The sequence below is a fragment of the Oncorhynchus kisutch genome, linkage group LG8 (assembly GCF_002021735.2).
Source record: "Oncorhynchus kisutch isolate 150728-3 linkage group LG8, Okis_V2, whole genome shotgun sequence".
Taxonomy (NCBI): Eukaryota; Metazoa; Chordata; class Actinopteri; order Salmoniformes; family Salmonidae; genus Oncorhynchus; species Oncorhynchus kisutch.
Window position 1 is genome coordinate 70,173,902 of NC_034181.2, and position 11,349 is coordinate 70,185,250.

The window sequence follows — 11,349 nt, forward strand, 5'->3', positions numbered from 1 at the left end:
CCCATAAAAAGTGTTGTTTAAAGTTTGCCACAAGCCAACTGGGAGACACCACCAAACATGTGGAAGAAGGTGCTCTGGTCAGATGAAACCAAAATTGAACTTTTTGGCAACAACGCAAAACGTTATGTTTGGCGTAAAAGCAACACAGCTCATCACCCTGACCACACCATCCCCCACTGTCAAACATGGTGGTGGCAGCATCATGGTTTGGGCTCTGCTTTTCTTCAGCAGGGGACAGGGAAGATGGTTAAAATTGATGGGAAGATGGATGGAGCCAAAATACAGGACCATTCTGGAGTCTGCAAAAGACCTGAGACTGGATGGTGTTTGTCTTCCAACAAGACAATGATCCAAAACATAAAGCAAAATCTAGCAATGGAATGGTTCAAAAATAACATATCCAGGTGGTTAGAATGGCCAAGTCAAAGTCCAGACCTGAATCCAATCGAGAATCTGTGGAAAGACTGAAAACTGCTGTTCACAAATGCTCTCCATCCAACCTCACTGAGCTCGAGCTGTTTTGCAAGGAGGAATGGGAAAAAATGTCCAGTCTCTCGATGTGCTGTAATCGCAGCAAAAAGGTGGCGCTACAAAGTATTAACTTAAGGGGGCTGAATAATTTTGCACGCCCAATTTTTCAGTTTTTGATTTGTTAAAAAAGTTTGAAATATCCAATAAATGTCGTTCCACTTCATGATTGTGTCCCACTTGTTGTTGATTCTTCACAAAAAAAGACACAGTTTTATATCTTTATGTTTGAAAGCCTGAAATGTGGCAAAAGGTCGCAAAGTTCAAGGGGGCCGAATACTTTCGCAAGGCACTGTACTCATAATGCCCTGTGGTGGTACTAAACGCTGTCGTTCCACTCGTCTCCCCTCCCGGATACGCACCAGTTATACGTACTCCCGTGATCCAAGTTTTGTGAAGAAGCGCGCCCCATGCATTGACTCAATCGCGTGGCGATAAGAGGTAGCGGCAAACTTTATCTCACCGTGATTTGATTGAGTCCTCTTTAGTCAATGCACGGGCGTAAACCCCTATCCATCTTCTTCACAAAAATTTACTTGAGGAGGCGGGTGACGCAGCGATTCAGAGACCATATTTATCCATAGCCCCATCTCCGCTTGCTACAGGGGATAAACATGACTCCTGGGAAGCACAGCATCTGCCAGGAGACGTATCGGGATCCCTAAACTATTGGCTAAAGCTCTGTCGATAAAATTCCCCAGCTGCGCCTGAATCGACGAGCGCCTTATGCTGGGAATGTGGAGAAATCTCAGGGAAACAAATAGGCACACAACAGTTGATCAACAGAGGATTCTGGATGAGTGTGGTGCGAACTCACCTGGGGTGACACCAGAGTGCCCTGTCTGTTGCCCTCGACTCCCAGAGGAACCAACACGGCACGCAGAGTGTGTCCTCTGGATGTCCGCGGTTGACCAGCAGGTTATCATACCAGATGGACAAATCCACCAGTTGTCAAAGGAGATGGTGGCATTCCTGCAGGCCAGCTCACGTCGGACATCCTCTCGTAGGTTGCATCGATATTGGTCGATGAGGGCCTTGCGTTCCAGCCTGCTCCGCCAGCCAAGGTCCGGAATTCCAGAGCGAATTCCTGGGCGCTCCTCGTCCCCTGCCTCAAATGGAAGAGGACTTTCTCCCGCCGCTCTACCTTCGGGTGGATGGTCGAAGATGGCCCGGAAGCGACGGGTGAACTACTCGAACTGGTCCAACGCCGCGTCCTCCTCTCTCCACACGGTGTTTGCCCACTCCAGCGCTCCAGTGAGACAGGAATGAGGGCAGCTACTCTCTCCCTTACTGAGGGAGCTTGGTTGCACGATGGCCAGATAGAGGTCCAGTTGAAACAGTGAATCCCTGGCACTTTGCTGCCATCCCATCATACTCCAGGCATCCCACTGGAATTCTCTCCGGACGGGACGGGTGGAGGAAATCCCGTTTGTACTGGTTGGGTGCTGGAGAGAATCCCTGTCTCTCCCAACGGTCCATTGGTTTGAAAAACGCGATCCATCATGGCACCAAGTTGACTTAACATTGCCGAATGTTCCTTGTCGCTCTCCTGGACGCGCTCCTCGACTCCTCTAACCGGGGTACCTGCTCCTGCTGACTCCATGGTTTGGTGTGTAATTCTGTCAAGGTGTGTAAGGGAGGCAAAGTCAAGGCACATAAAAACAATAACGTGACAAAAATACGGAACATGACAAAAGTAAAGCGCCCAACAATAATCCACAATACCAACAACAATTACACAAAGACATGATAGGAAACAGAGGGCTAAATACATGTAGAATGATTAGGGAATGAAAACCAGGTGTGTATGGGACAAGACAAAACAATGGATATCTGAAAATGGAGCGGTGATAGCTAGAAAGCCAGTTTATGTCCATCGCTGAACGCCGCCCGAACAAGGAGAGGAGCCGACTTCGGCGGAAGTAGTGACAATGACCAGCAGGGTCAAATAATATAATCACAGTGGTTGTCGAGGGTGAAACAGTTCAGAACCTCAGGAGTAAATGTCAGCTAGCTTTTCATAGCCGATCATTCAGAGTGTCTCTACTGCTCCTGACTGTGCTCTAGAGAGTGAAAACAGAAGGTCTGGGACAAGTAGCACGTATGGTGAACAGGTCAGGGTTCCATAGCCGCAGGCAGAAAAGTTTAAACTGGAGCAGCAGCACAGCCAGGTGGACTGGGGACAGCAAGGAGTCATCAGGCCAGGTAGTTCTGAGGCATGGTCCTAGGGCTCAGGTCCTCCCAAGAGAAAGAAAGAAAGAAAAGAAAGAAAGAAAGAAAAGAAAGGGAGAGAAGAAGAGAGGAGAAGAAAGGAAAGAAGAAAAGAAGAAAGAGAGAAAAGAAAGAAAGAGAAAGAAAGAAGAAGAAAGAGAGAAAGAAAGAAAGAAGAAAGGAGAAGAAAGAAAGAAAGAAAGAAAGAAAGAAAGAAAGAAAGAAAGAAAGAAAAGAAAGAAAGAAAGAAAGAGAGAGAGAGAATTAGAGAGAGCTTACTTAAATTCACATAGGACGCCGGATAAGACAGGAGAAATACTCCAGATATAACAGACTGACAGACTGATCCTAGCCCCCCGACACATACTCTACTGCAGCATAAATACTGGAGGCTGAGACAGGAGGGGTCAGGAGACAATGTGGCCCCATCCTACGATACCCCCGGACAGGGCCAAACAGGCAGGATATAACCACACCCATTTTCAATGTGTTGTCAGTAGTATCCCCCTGAGGATAGACTGGCCACTTCTTGTTGGAGACCTCATCAATGTTACAGTCTCTAGAGGAAAGAAATGGCTTCTCTCAATGTCCTTGTAACTAGATCACTGTGATGCCCTGACCACTTCATGTGGATAGAGGAGCGGTGTGTGTGTGTTTTTGTGTGTGTAGGTGTGTGTACGTGCATGTCTGTGTGTACGTGCATGTCTGTGTGTACATCTGGGTGACAGACACTTTGATCTCCTTATTGGGTAGATTAATATTTGAATTCATAGATGGATACATCTCACCATCCCTCCTACTGTCTCTCCTCTATATTCTCCCAGTCATCCCCCTCTCTTCTCTCCCTCCCCTTTCAGAGTTAATATGTTCTGCATCTTTTGTAGATTAACAATCCTCAAAAACATCATGCTTAATTTCATACATGTACAGTATCTATGTTATGTAGATTTAGTTCCAAGTCTACTTTGTCAACAGCATGTTGATGTCAGGCTGATCTTTATTGTGGAGAGTGCACTCATGTACAACTAGGGGGTGTCTCAAGGTGAGGGACAGCTTGGCTGTAGCCGTAAACGATGTGCTGCTACTACTGCTTCTCTCAGCTCATTATCCATGCAGACCACAGGCATGACAGAGACAGAAAAGTGCAGTTTGAACTAAATCTTCCCTGTGACAATTCATAAAATACCTACATTCTCAAAATGTTTTTCTAACGGAGCATTTTTCACCTGGTATTTTAATACTTAATTCAATAGTTTCAAAGCTCTCTATTCTGTCACCATTCAAGGTGATTAAATCAAATCAAATCAAATCAAATCAAATTTATTTGTCACATACACATGGTTAGCAGATGTTAATGCGAGTGTAGCGAAATGCTTGTGCTTCTAGTTCCGACAATGCAGTAATAACGAACAAGTAATCTAACTAACAATTCCCCAAAAAACTACTGTCTTATACGCAGTGTAAGGGGATAAAGAATATGTACATAAGGATATATGAATGAGTGATGGTACAGAGCAGCATAGGCAAGATACAGTAGATGATATCGAGTACAGTATATACATATGAGATGAGTATGTAAACCAAGTGGCATAGTTAAAGTGGCTAGTGATACATGTATTACATAAGGATGCAGTCGATGATATAGAGTACAGTATCTACGTATGCATATGAGATGAATAATGTAGGGTAAGTAACATTATATAAGGTAGCATTGTTTAAAGTGGCTAGTGATATATTTACATCATTTCCCATCAATTCCCATGATTAAAGTGGCTGGAGTAGAGTCAGTGGCATTGACAGTGTGTTGGCAGTAGCCACTCAATGTTAGTGGTGGCTGTTTAACAGTCTGATGGCCTTGAGATAGAAGCTGTTTTTCAGTCTCTCGGTCCCAGCTTTGATGCACCTGTACTGACCTCGCCTTCTGGATGACAGCGGGGTGAACAGGCAGTGGCTCGGGTGGTTGATGTCCTTGATGATCTTTATGGCCTTCCTGTAGCATCGGGTGGTGTAGGTGTCCTGGAGGGCAGGTAGTTTGCCCCCGGTGATGCGTTGTGCAGACCTCACTACCCTCTGGAGAGCCTTACGGTTTGAGGGCGGTGCAGTTGCCATACCAGGCGGTGATACAGCCCGCCAGGATGCTCTCGATTGTGCATCTGTAGAAGTTTGTGAGTGCTTTTGGTGACAAGCCGAATTTCTTCAGCCTCCTGAGGTTGAAGAGGCGCTGCTGCGCCTTCTTCACGATGCTGTCTGTGTGAGTGGACCAATTCAGTTTGTCTGTGATGTGTATGCCGAGGAACTTAAAACTTGCTACCCTCTCCACTACTGTTCCATCGATGTGGATGGGGGGGTGTTCCCTCTGCTGTTTCCTGAAGTCCACAATCATCTCCTTAGTTTTGTTGACGTTGAGTGTGAGGTTATTTTCCTGACACCACACTCCGAGGGCCCTCACCTCCTCCCTGTAGGCCGTCTCGTCGTTGTTGGTAATCAAGCCTACCACTGTTGTGTCGTCCGCAAACTTGATGATTGAGTTGGAGGCGTGCGTGGCCACGCAGTCGTGGGTGAACAGGGAGTACAGGAGAGGGCTCAGAACGCACCCTTGTGGGGCCCCAGTGTTGAGGATCAGCGGGGAGGAGATGTTGTTGCCTACCCTCACCACCTGGGGGCGGCCCGTCAGGAAGACCAGTACCCAGTTGCACAGGGCAGGGTCGAGACCCAGGGTCTCGAGCTTGATGACGAGCTTGGAGGGTACTATGGTGCTGAATGCCGAGCTGTAGTCGATGAACAGCATTCTCACATAGGTATTCCTCTTGTCCAGATGGGTTAGGGCAGTGTGCAGTGTGGTTGAGATTGCATCGTCTGTGGACCTATTTGGGCGGTAAGCAAATTGGAGTGGGTCAAGGGTGTCAGGTAGGGTGGAGGTGATATGGTCCTTGACTAGTCTCTCAAAGCACTTCATGATGACGGATGTGAGTGCTACGGGGCGGTAGTCGTTTAGCTCAGTTACCTTAGCTTTCTTGGGAACAGGAACAATGGTGGCCCTCTTGAAGCATGTGGGAACAGCAGACTGGTATAGGGATTGGTTGAATATGTCCGTAAACACACCGGCCAGCTGGTCTGCGCATGCTCTGAGGGCGCGGCTGGGGATGCCGTCTGGGCCTGCAGCCTTGCGAGGGTTAACACGTTTAAATGTCTTACTCACTTTGGCTGCAGTGAAGGAGAGACCGCATGTTTTCGTTGCAGGCCGTGTCAGTGGCACTGTATTGTCCTCAAAGCGGGCAAAAAAGTTGTTTAGTCTGCCGGGGAGCAAGACATCCTGGTCCGTGACTGGGCTGGGTTTCTTCCTGTAGTCCGTGATTGACTGTAGACCCTGCCACATGCCTCTTGTGTCTGAGCCGTTGAATTGAGATTCTACTTTGTCTCTGTACTGGCGCTTAGCTTGTTTGATAGCCTTGCGGAGGGAATAGCTGCACTGTTTGTATTCAGTCATGTTACCAGACACCTTGCCCTGATTAAAAGCAGTGGTTCGCGCCTTCAGTTCCACACGAATGCTGCCATCAATCCACGGTTTCTGGTTGGGGAATGTTTTAATCGTTGCTATGGGAACGACATCTTCAACGCACGTTCTAATGAACTCGCACACCGAATCAGCGTATTCGTCAATGTTGTTGGCTGACGCAATACGTAACATCTCCCAGTCCACGTGATGGAAGCAGTCTTGGAGTGTGGAGTCAGCTTGGTCGGACCAGCGTTGGACAGACCTCAGCGTGGGAGCTTCTTGTTTTAGTTTCTGTCTGTAGGCAGGGATCAACAAAATGGAGTCGTGGTCAGCTTTTCCGAAAGGGGGGCGGGGCAGGGCCTTATATGCGTCGCGGAAGTTAGAGTAACAATGATCCAGGGTCTTTCCACCCCTGGTTGCGCAATCGATATGCTGATAAAATTTAGGGAGTCTTGTTTTCAGATTAGCCTTGTTAAAATCCCCAGCTACAATGAATGCAGCCTCCGGATAAATCTTTTCCAGTTTGCAGAGAGTTAAATAAAGTTCGTTCAGAGCCATCGATGTGTCTGCTTGGGGGGGGATATATACGGCTGTGATTATAATCGAAGAGAATTCTCTTGGTAGATAATGCGGTCTACATTTGATTGTGAGGAATTCTAAATCAGGTGAACAGAAGGATTTGAGTTCCTGTATGTTTCTTTCATCACACCATGTCACGTTGGCCATAAGGCATACGCCCCCGCCCCTCTTCTTACCAGAAAGATGTTCGTTTCTGTCCGCGCGATGCGTGGAGAAACCCGCTGGCTGCACCGCTTCGGATTGCGTCTCTCCAGTGAGCCACGTTTCCGTGAAACAGAGAACGTTACAGTCTCTGATGTCCCTCTGGAATGCTACCCTTGCTCGGATTTCATCAACCTTGTTGTCAAGAGACTGGACATTGGCAAGAAGAATGCTAGGGAGTGGTGCACGATGTGCCCGTCTCCGGAGTCTGACCAGAAGACCGCTTCGTTTCCCTCTTTTTCTGAGTCGTTTTTTTGGGTCGCTGCATGGGAACCATCCCGTGGCGCTGGTTGTAAGGCAGAACACAGGATCCGCATCGCGAAAAACATATTCTTGGTCGTACTGGTGGTGAGTTGACACTGATCTTATATTCAGTAGTTCTTCTCGGCTGTATGTGATGAAACCTAAGATGACCTGGGGTACTAGTGTAAGAAATAACACGTAAAAAAACAAAAAACTGCATAGTTTCCTAGGAACGCGAAGCGAGGCGGCCATCTCTGTCGGCGCCGGAAGATACAGTATGTGTGCTAATCAACTACTCTGATGACACCAATATATCCTCCCCTCCTGTAATACAGGCAAAGAGAATGATGTGCTGTAGTATGAGGATGTTCCCACCATCCTTATTTAGGTTGACTTACTTAACCAATCTCCCTGTAATCTGTTGGAAACCCACCAGTAACAAAGCATCTTCAGGTGGCTCAGATATGTGGTGACAGGAGGACTCTATTTGATGCATGTGTAACAAAGGTAATTAGGCCCTGAGTTTGTGAGGTGTTATTAAAATGCTAAACAGTTTAAGGGCTGGATAACATGACGATCTAAACCTCATCAGGATGTGGGAGGGAAGATAGAGGAAAATAGAACACGTCTGATTTGTATTCGATGTGGGTGAATGTTATTTCATACATTACAGAATGCAATATGCTTATGGATCATTATTGTCCAAATGAACTCTATGCTGATATATTCACTCTCCCCTACCTGTAGTAGTTTGATTGTTCCCTTGGCAGTAATATTTATTATTTTTGGTGAATTCAAACAAATAGGTCTAATCTAAACATGCTGCGTCACATATCAACAGTAGTGGAAATTTGCTGCAGATAAAATGTTTTATTAATTGATCAAAGTATAGCTTTTGCTACATTGAAATGTTTATTAGACCTATTGGCTCTTCAGAGATGCAGAGGCAGCTCGGTCTCCACTGTCAAAAAGTGCTGCAATCTCAAGCAGCATTGCATCCTCATTGGCATTATCAGTAGCAGGGGTAGCGGAGGCAGCCATATCCTTCAGCTCATTGTCATCTTCATACTCAGCGATGAGGTCTTTCAGGCTGGTCTCACTGATGGATTTCTCCATAGAGGTGTCTGTTAGGGTGGAGATCAAATCTTTAGCAGAGTCATCCTTCACATCCTCATCAGTAGTGATCATGTCCTTAGTGCTCTCAGGGGCCAGTGCCATGTCAAGAGTGGAGGTCTGGGTAATGGAGTCTGACGTGTGAAGATCTATCATGGTCTCCGATGAGACCATGGAGATCTGGCTCTGAGAGGTAGAAGTGGTCTGTGTGTCTGTGTTCATATCTGATGTCTGTGTTTCCATCTGCGCATGTGTCGAAGTGTTGGTAGAGGATGGCGTTCTCTCTGTCCTAGTTGCCATAGACGAGGTGGTCAGAGGGACTCCGGGTAGCTGCCACTCCAGCGGGAGGATGTCCTGGTTCCGAGCCAGGGACAACTGAGAGAGGGAGCTCTACCCGGAGGAAAAGGGTGGTTAGGTTGAGGTCAGAGGGGAAATTGTCTAGATGCTTTAATCTCTGTCTGTCCGTATAGTAATTTAGGTTTCAGTAACTTACGTGAGCACGTGGTAGAGTCGGAGAGTCAGGTCTTATGTAAATTTCCTCCACAGGGGTCTTCACTTGCCGGGGTGTCCTTCGATTTTCCTGCACAACACAATTGTAACACCCAATGATAACACAGCATTATGGGAAAGATATTTTGCTCACAATAAAATATGATACAGCATGTTTGGTTGTCTCACAGTGTTAGGTCTTTGTCCTGAATTAGTTCCCTTGTCTGTTTCTGTACTTACGGGTTCGTGGTCCTGAGATGATTTCAACAGGTGAACTTCAGTCCGGTCTTTCTCCCTGCACACCTTTCCATTAATATTGTCCTTGAAGCTTTTGGTTGTAACATCACCTCCAGACAAGTCTGACCCTGTGTAGATTAGACATTTTGATTTTGAAGACACTTTCTTCCAAGTGGAGCCACTCTCATTCTATATCTAATCAGCAGACACCCCATAACACTCACCAGTATCATATGCATTATCTTTGTCCTGGTCCTTTCTACTCTGTCTGTTCTGAGAGGGACGAGTCTTCCTCAGCTTGACTTTCCCACCACAGCAGAAGAGGGTGAACAGCTGCAGGGCCGCCACAGCTGGATGGATGCTCTTCTTCTTCTCTTTCTGCTGGGTCTCCTTTGCTTGCTCCTCAGTGGAGATCTCAGTGTCGCAATCAGTACATCAGTCAGAAATCTACTGAGTTTTCAAACTACAATATCAATGTTGAATATACGTAGCCAATGAGCTCTAGCTTGATTGGCAACAAATAGTATTTCCTAAGTGTGTTTCCATGTCAAAATGTTAACCCATAATAACTAGGGTAGTGCTGTCCGTGATCCTTGGGACATCCCTACCCTAAACCCTAACCTTAACCCCTACCTTAACCCTAAGCCTTACCTTAACCATTTCAATTTCAACGTCAAAGGTCAGAGTTGGGACATTCCATGGATTCTGTTTAGACTTTTCCTAATAACTATTAGGGCCTACCCCATCCGAAGGGGCATTGTGACATTATCACATTTGTCAAGCCATGTCAAAGAATCAGATTCAACACAATATGCTGTGTTTTCCTTATCAGTTGTCAAATGCATTGGTTAATACTCATTTATAAGCAAGTTTGGATGTCTTACCGAGTTAGGTCTTTGTTTAATGTATTTTCCTTTTTCCTGTGTCGTTCTGCATTTGTGGTCCTGAGATTCAATGCAATGTTTCTCTCCCCCAACCTTTCCTTTACTCTTGTCCTTGATCCTTTTCACGTCACCTGCAGAGTAGCCCAAGCCTGTAAGTGAAACATTTCTAAGACACATGACCTGTTTTTTTTCCAAGTGAAGCCTAGATAGTGTACAATGTAGCAGCACTAATCAATATACACCTCCTAACACTCACCAGTATCAGAGTCATTATTGTTGTTTGTATAGTTTATCGTTGTTCCCTTTCTCCCATCACCACTCTGGGAGGGATCAAAGGGTGTTTTCTTCACCTTGACGCAGCTCAGCAGTGTAAACAGCTGAAGAAAGGTCAGGGCTTGAGGGATCCTCTTCTCCTTGGGTTTATCTTTATGTTCCTGTGTCTCCTTTGGTTTCTCCCTATGGGATACCTCAGGGACAGGGTCACTTAGTCTCTGACCCATGTCACAACAAGGTAGTGTACTGTTGTAATCAATCAAATCAGTTATAGGTTGGGAGATCGTTCGAATGTAGCTAATGCGCTCTACCTGAGATTGATGACCGTTTTAATGTGGTCTGAGATTATGACATAAGTGTGTTTCCGTGGCAACATGTTACCTCATAATGTTCCCTTATAACAACTAGTTCTCCTTCCCTGGTAAAGGGGCATTGTGACATCACCAAGTTAGTTACCTATCCACATATCCACCCAGAACACTGGAACAGCCTATTTCTATGGACCTAGTCTGCCTGTATGTCTGTATTTTCCTGCTGGATCAAATTAAGATCCTACCACTGTATGTCTGTCTCTCTCTTTCCTTCTCTCTACCTCTCTCTCTCTGCCTGTACTCATATTCAACCTCTGCCTTCACCCTATTGCAGTAGTTGATTTTCTCATAATTTGCCTGCATCATGTTGCAAGCAGAGAGTGGCTGAGCACAGGTCAATCACTCCACAATGAGTATGATTATACAGTTGATTATCAAGTGCCACATTCAACAGACTACTACTGTTGGCCATCAGAATACAATGTTGTTGTCGTCCAATAGTCGACTCAGTGAATACATGCAGCACAATGGGCAAGAGTCATGGCAACACGTCTATTCATACCTCCTCTATGTTTGCACTATTAAAAGCAGATCACCGCCACATGTAGCATTAGAAACAGCAAGCCTCCCTGGCTCAGCACCTGTTAGTGTCAGCCTTTAAGTGCTACATGTCAGCCTGATAATTACTCTGTGTGTCATCAGCAGAGGTGATTAGTGATAAAATCTCACAGAACATGATAGGCTAACACCTCTGGAGGCACCTGGAAGTATCACAGTAGTTTAT

At 46.1% G+C, this 11,349-nt stretch overlaps 1 long non-coding RNA gene across 1 annotated transcript; it reads right to left on the bottom strand.

Moving 5' to 3' along the window:
• Positions 1-10,010: 10,010 nt before the first annotated feature.
• Positions 10,011-10,479, bottom strand: LOC116374775 (uncharacterized). Its single transcript, XR_004210714.1, has 2 exons — positions 10,238-10,479; positions 10,011-10,112 (listed from the first exon to the last, which is right to left on the bottom strand). It is a non-coding gene; the product is annotated as an uncharacterized LOC116374775 (long non-coding RNA).
• Between the last annotated feature and the right edge of the window lie 870 nt (positions 10,480-11,349).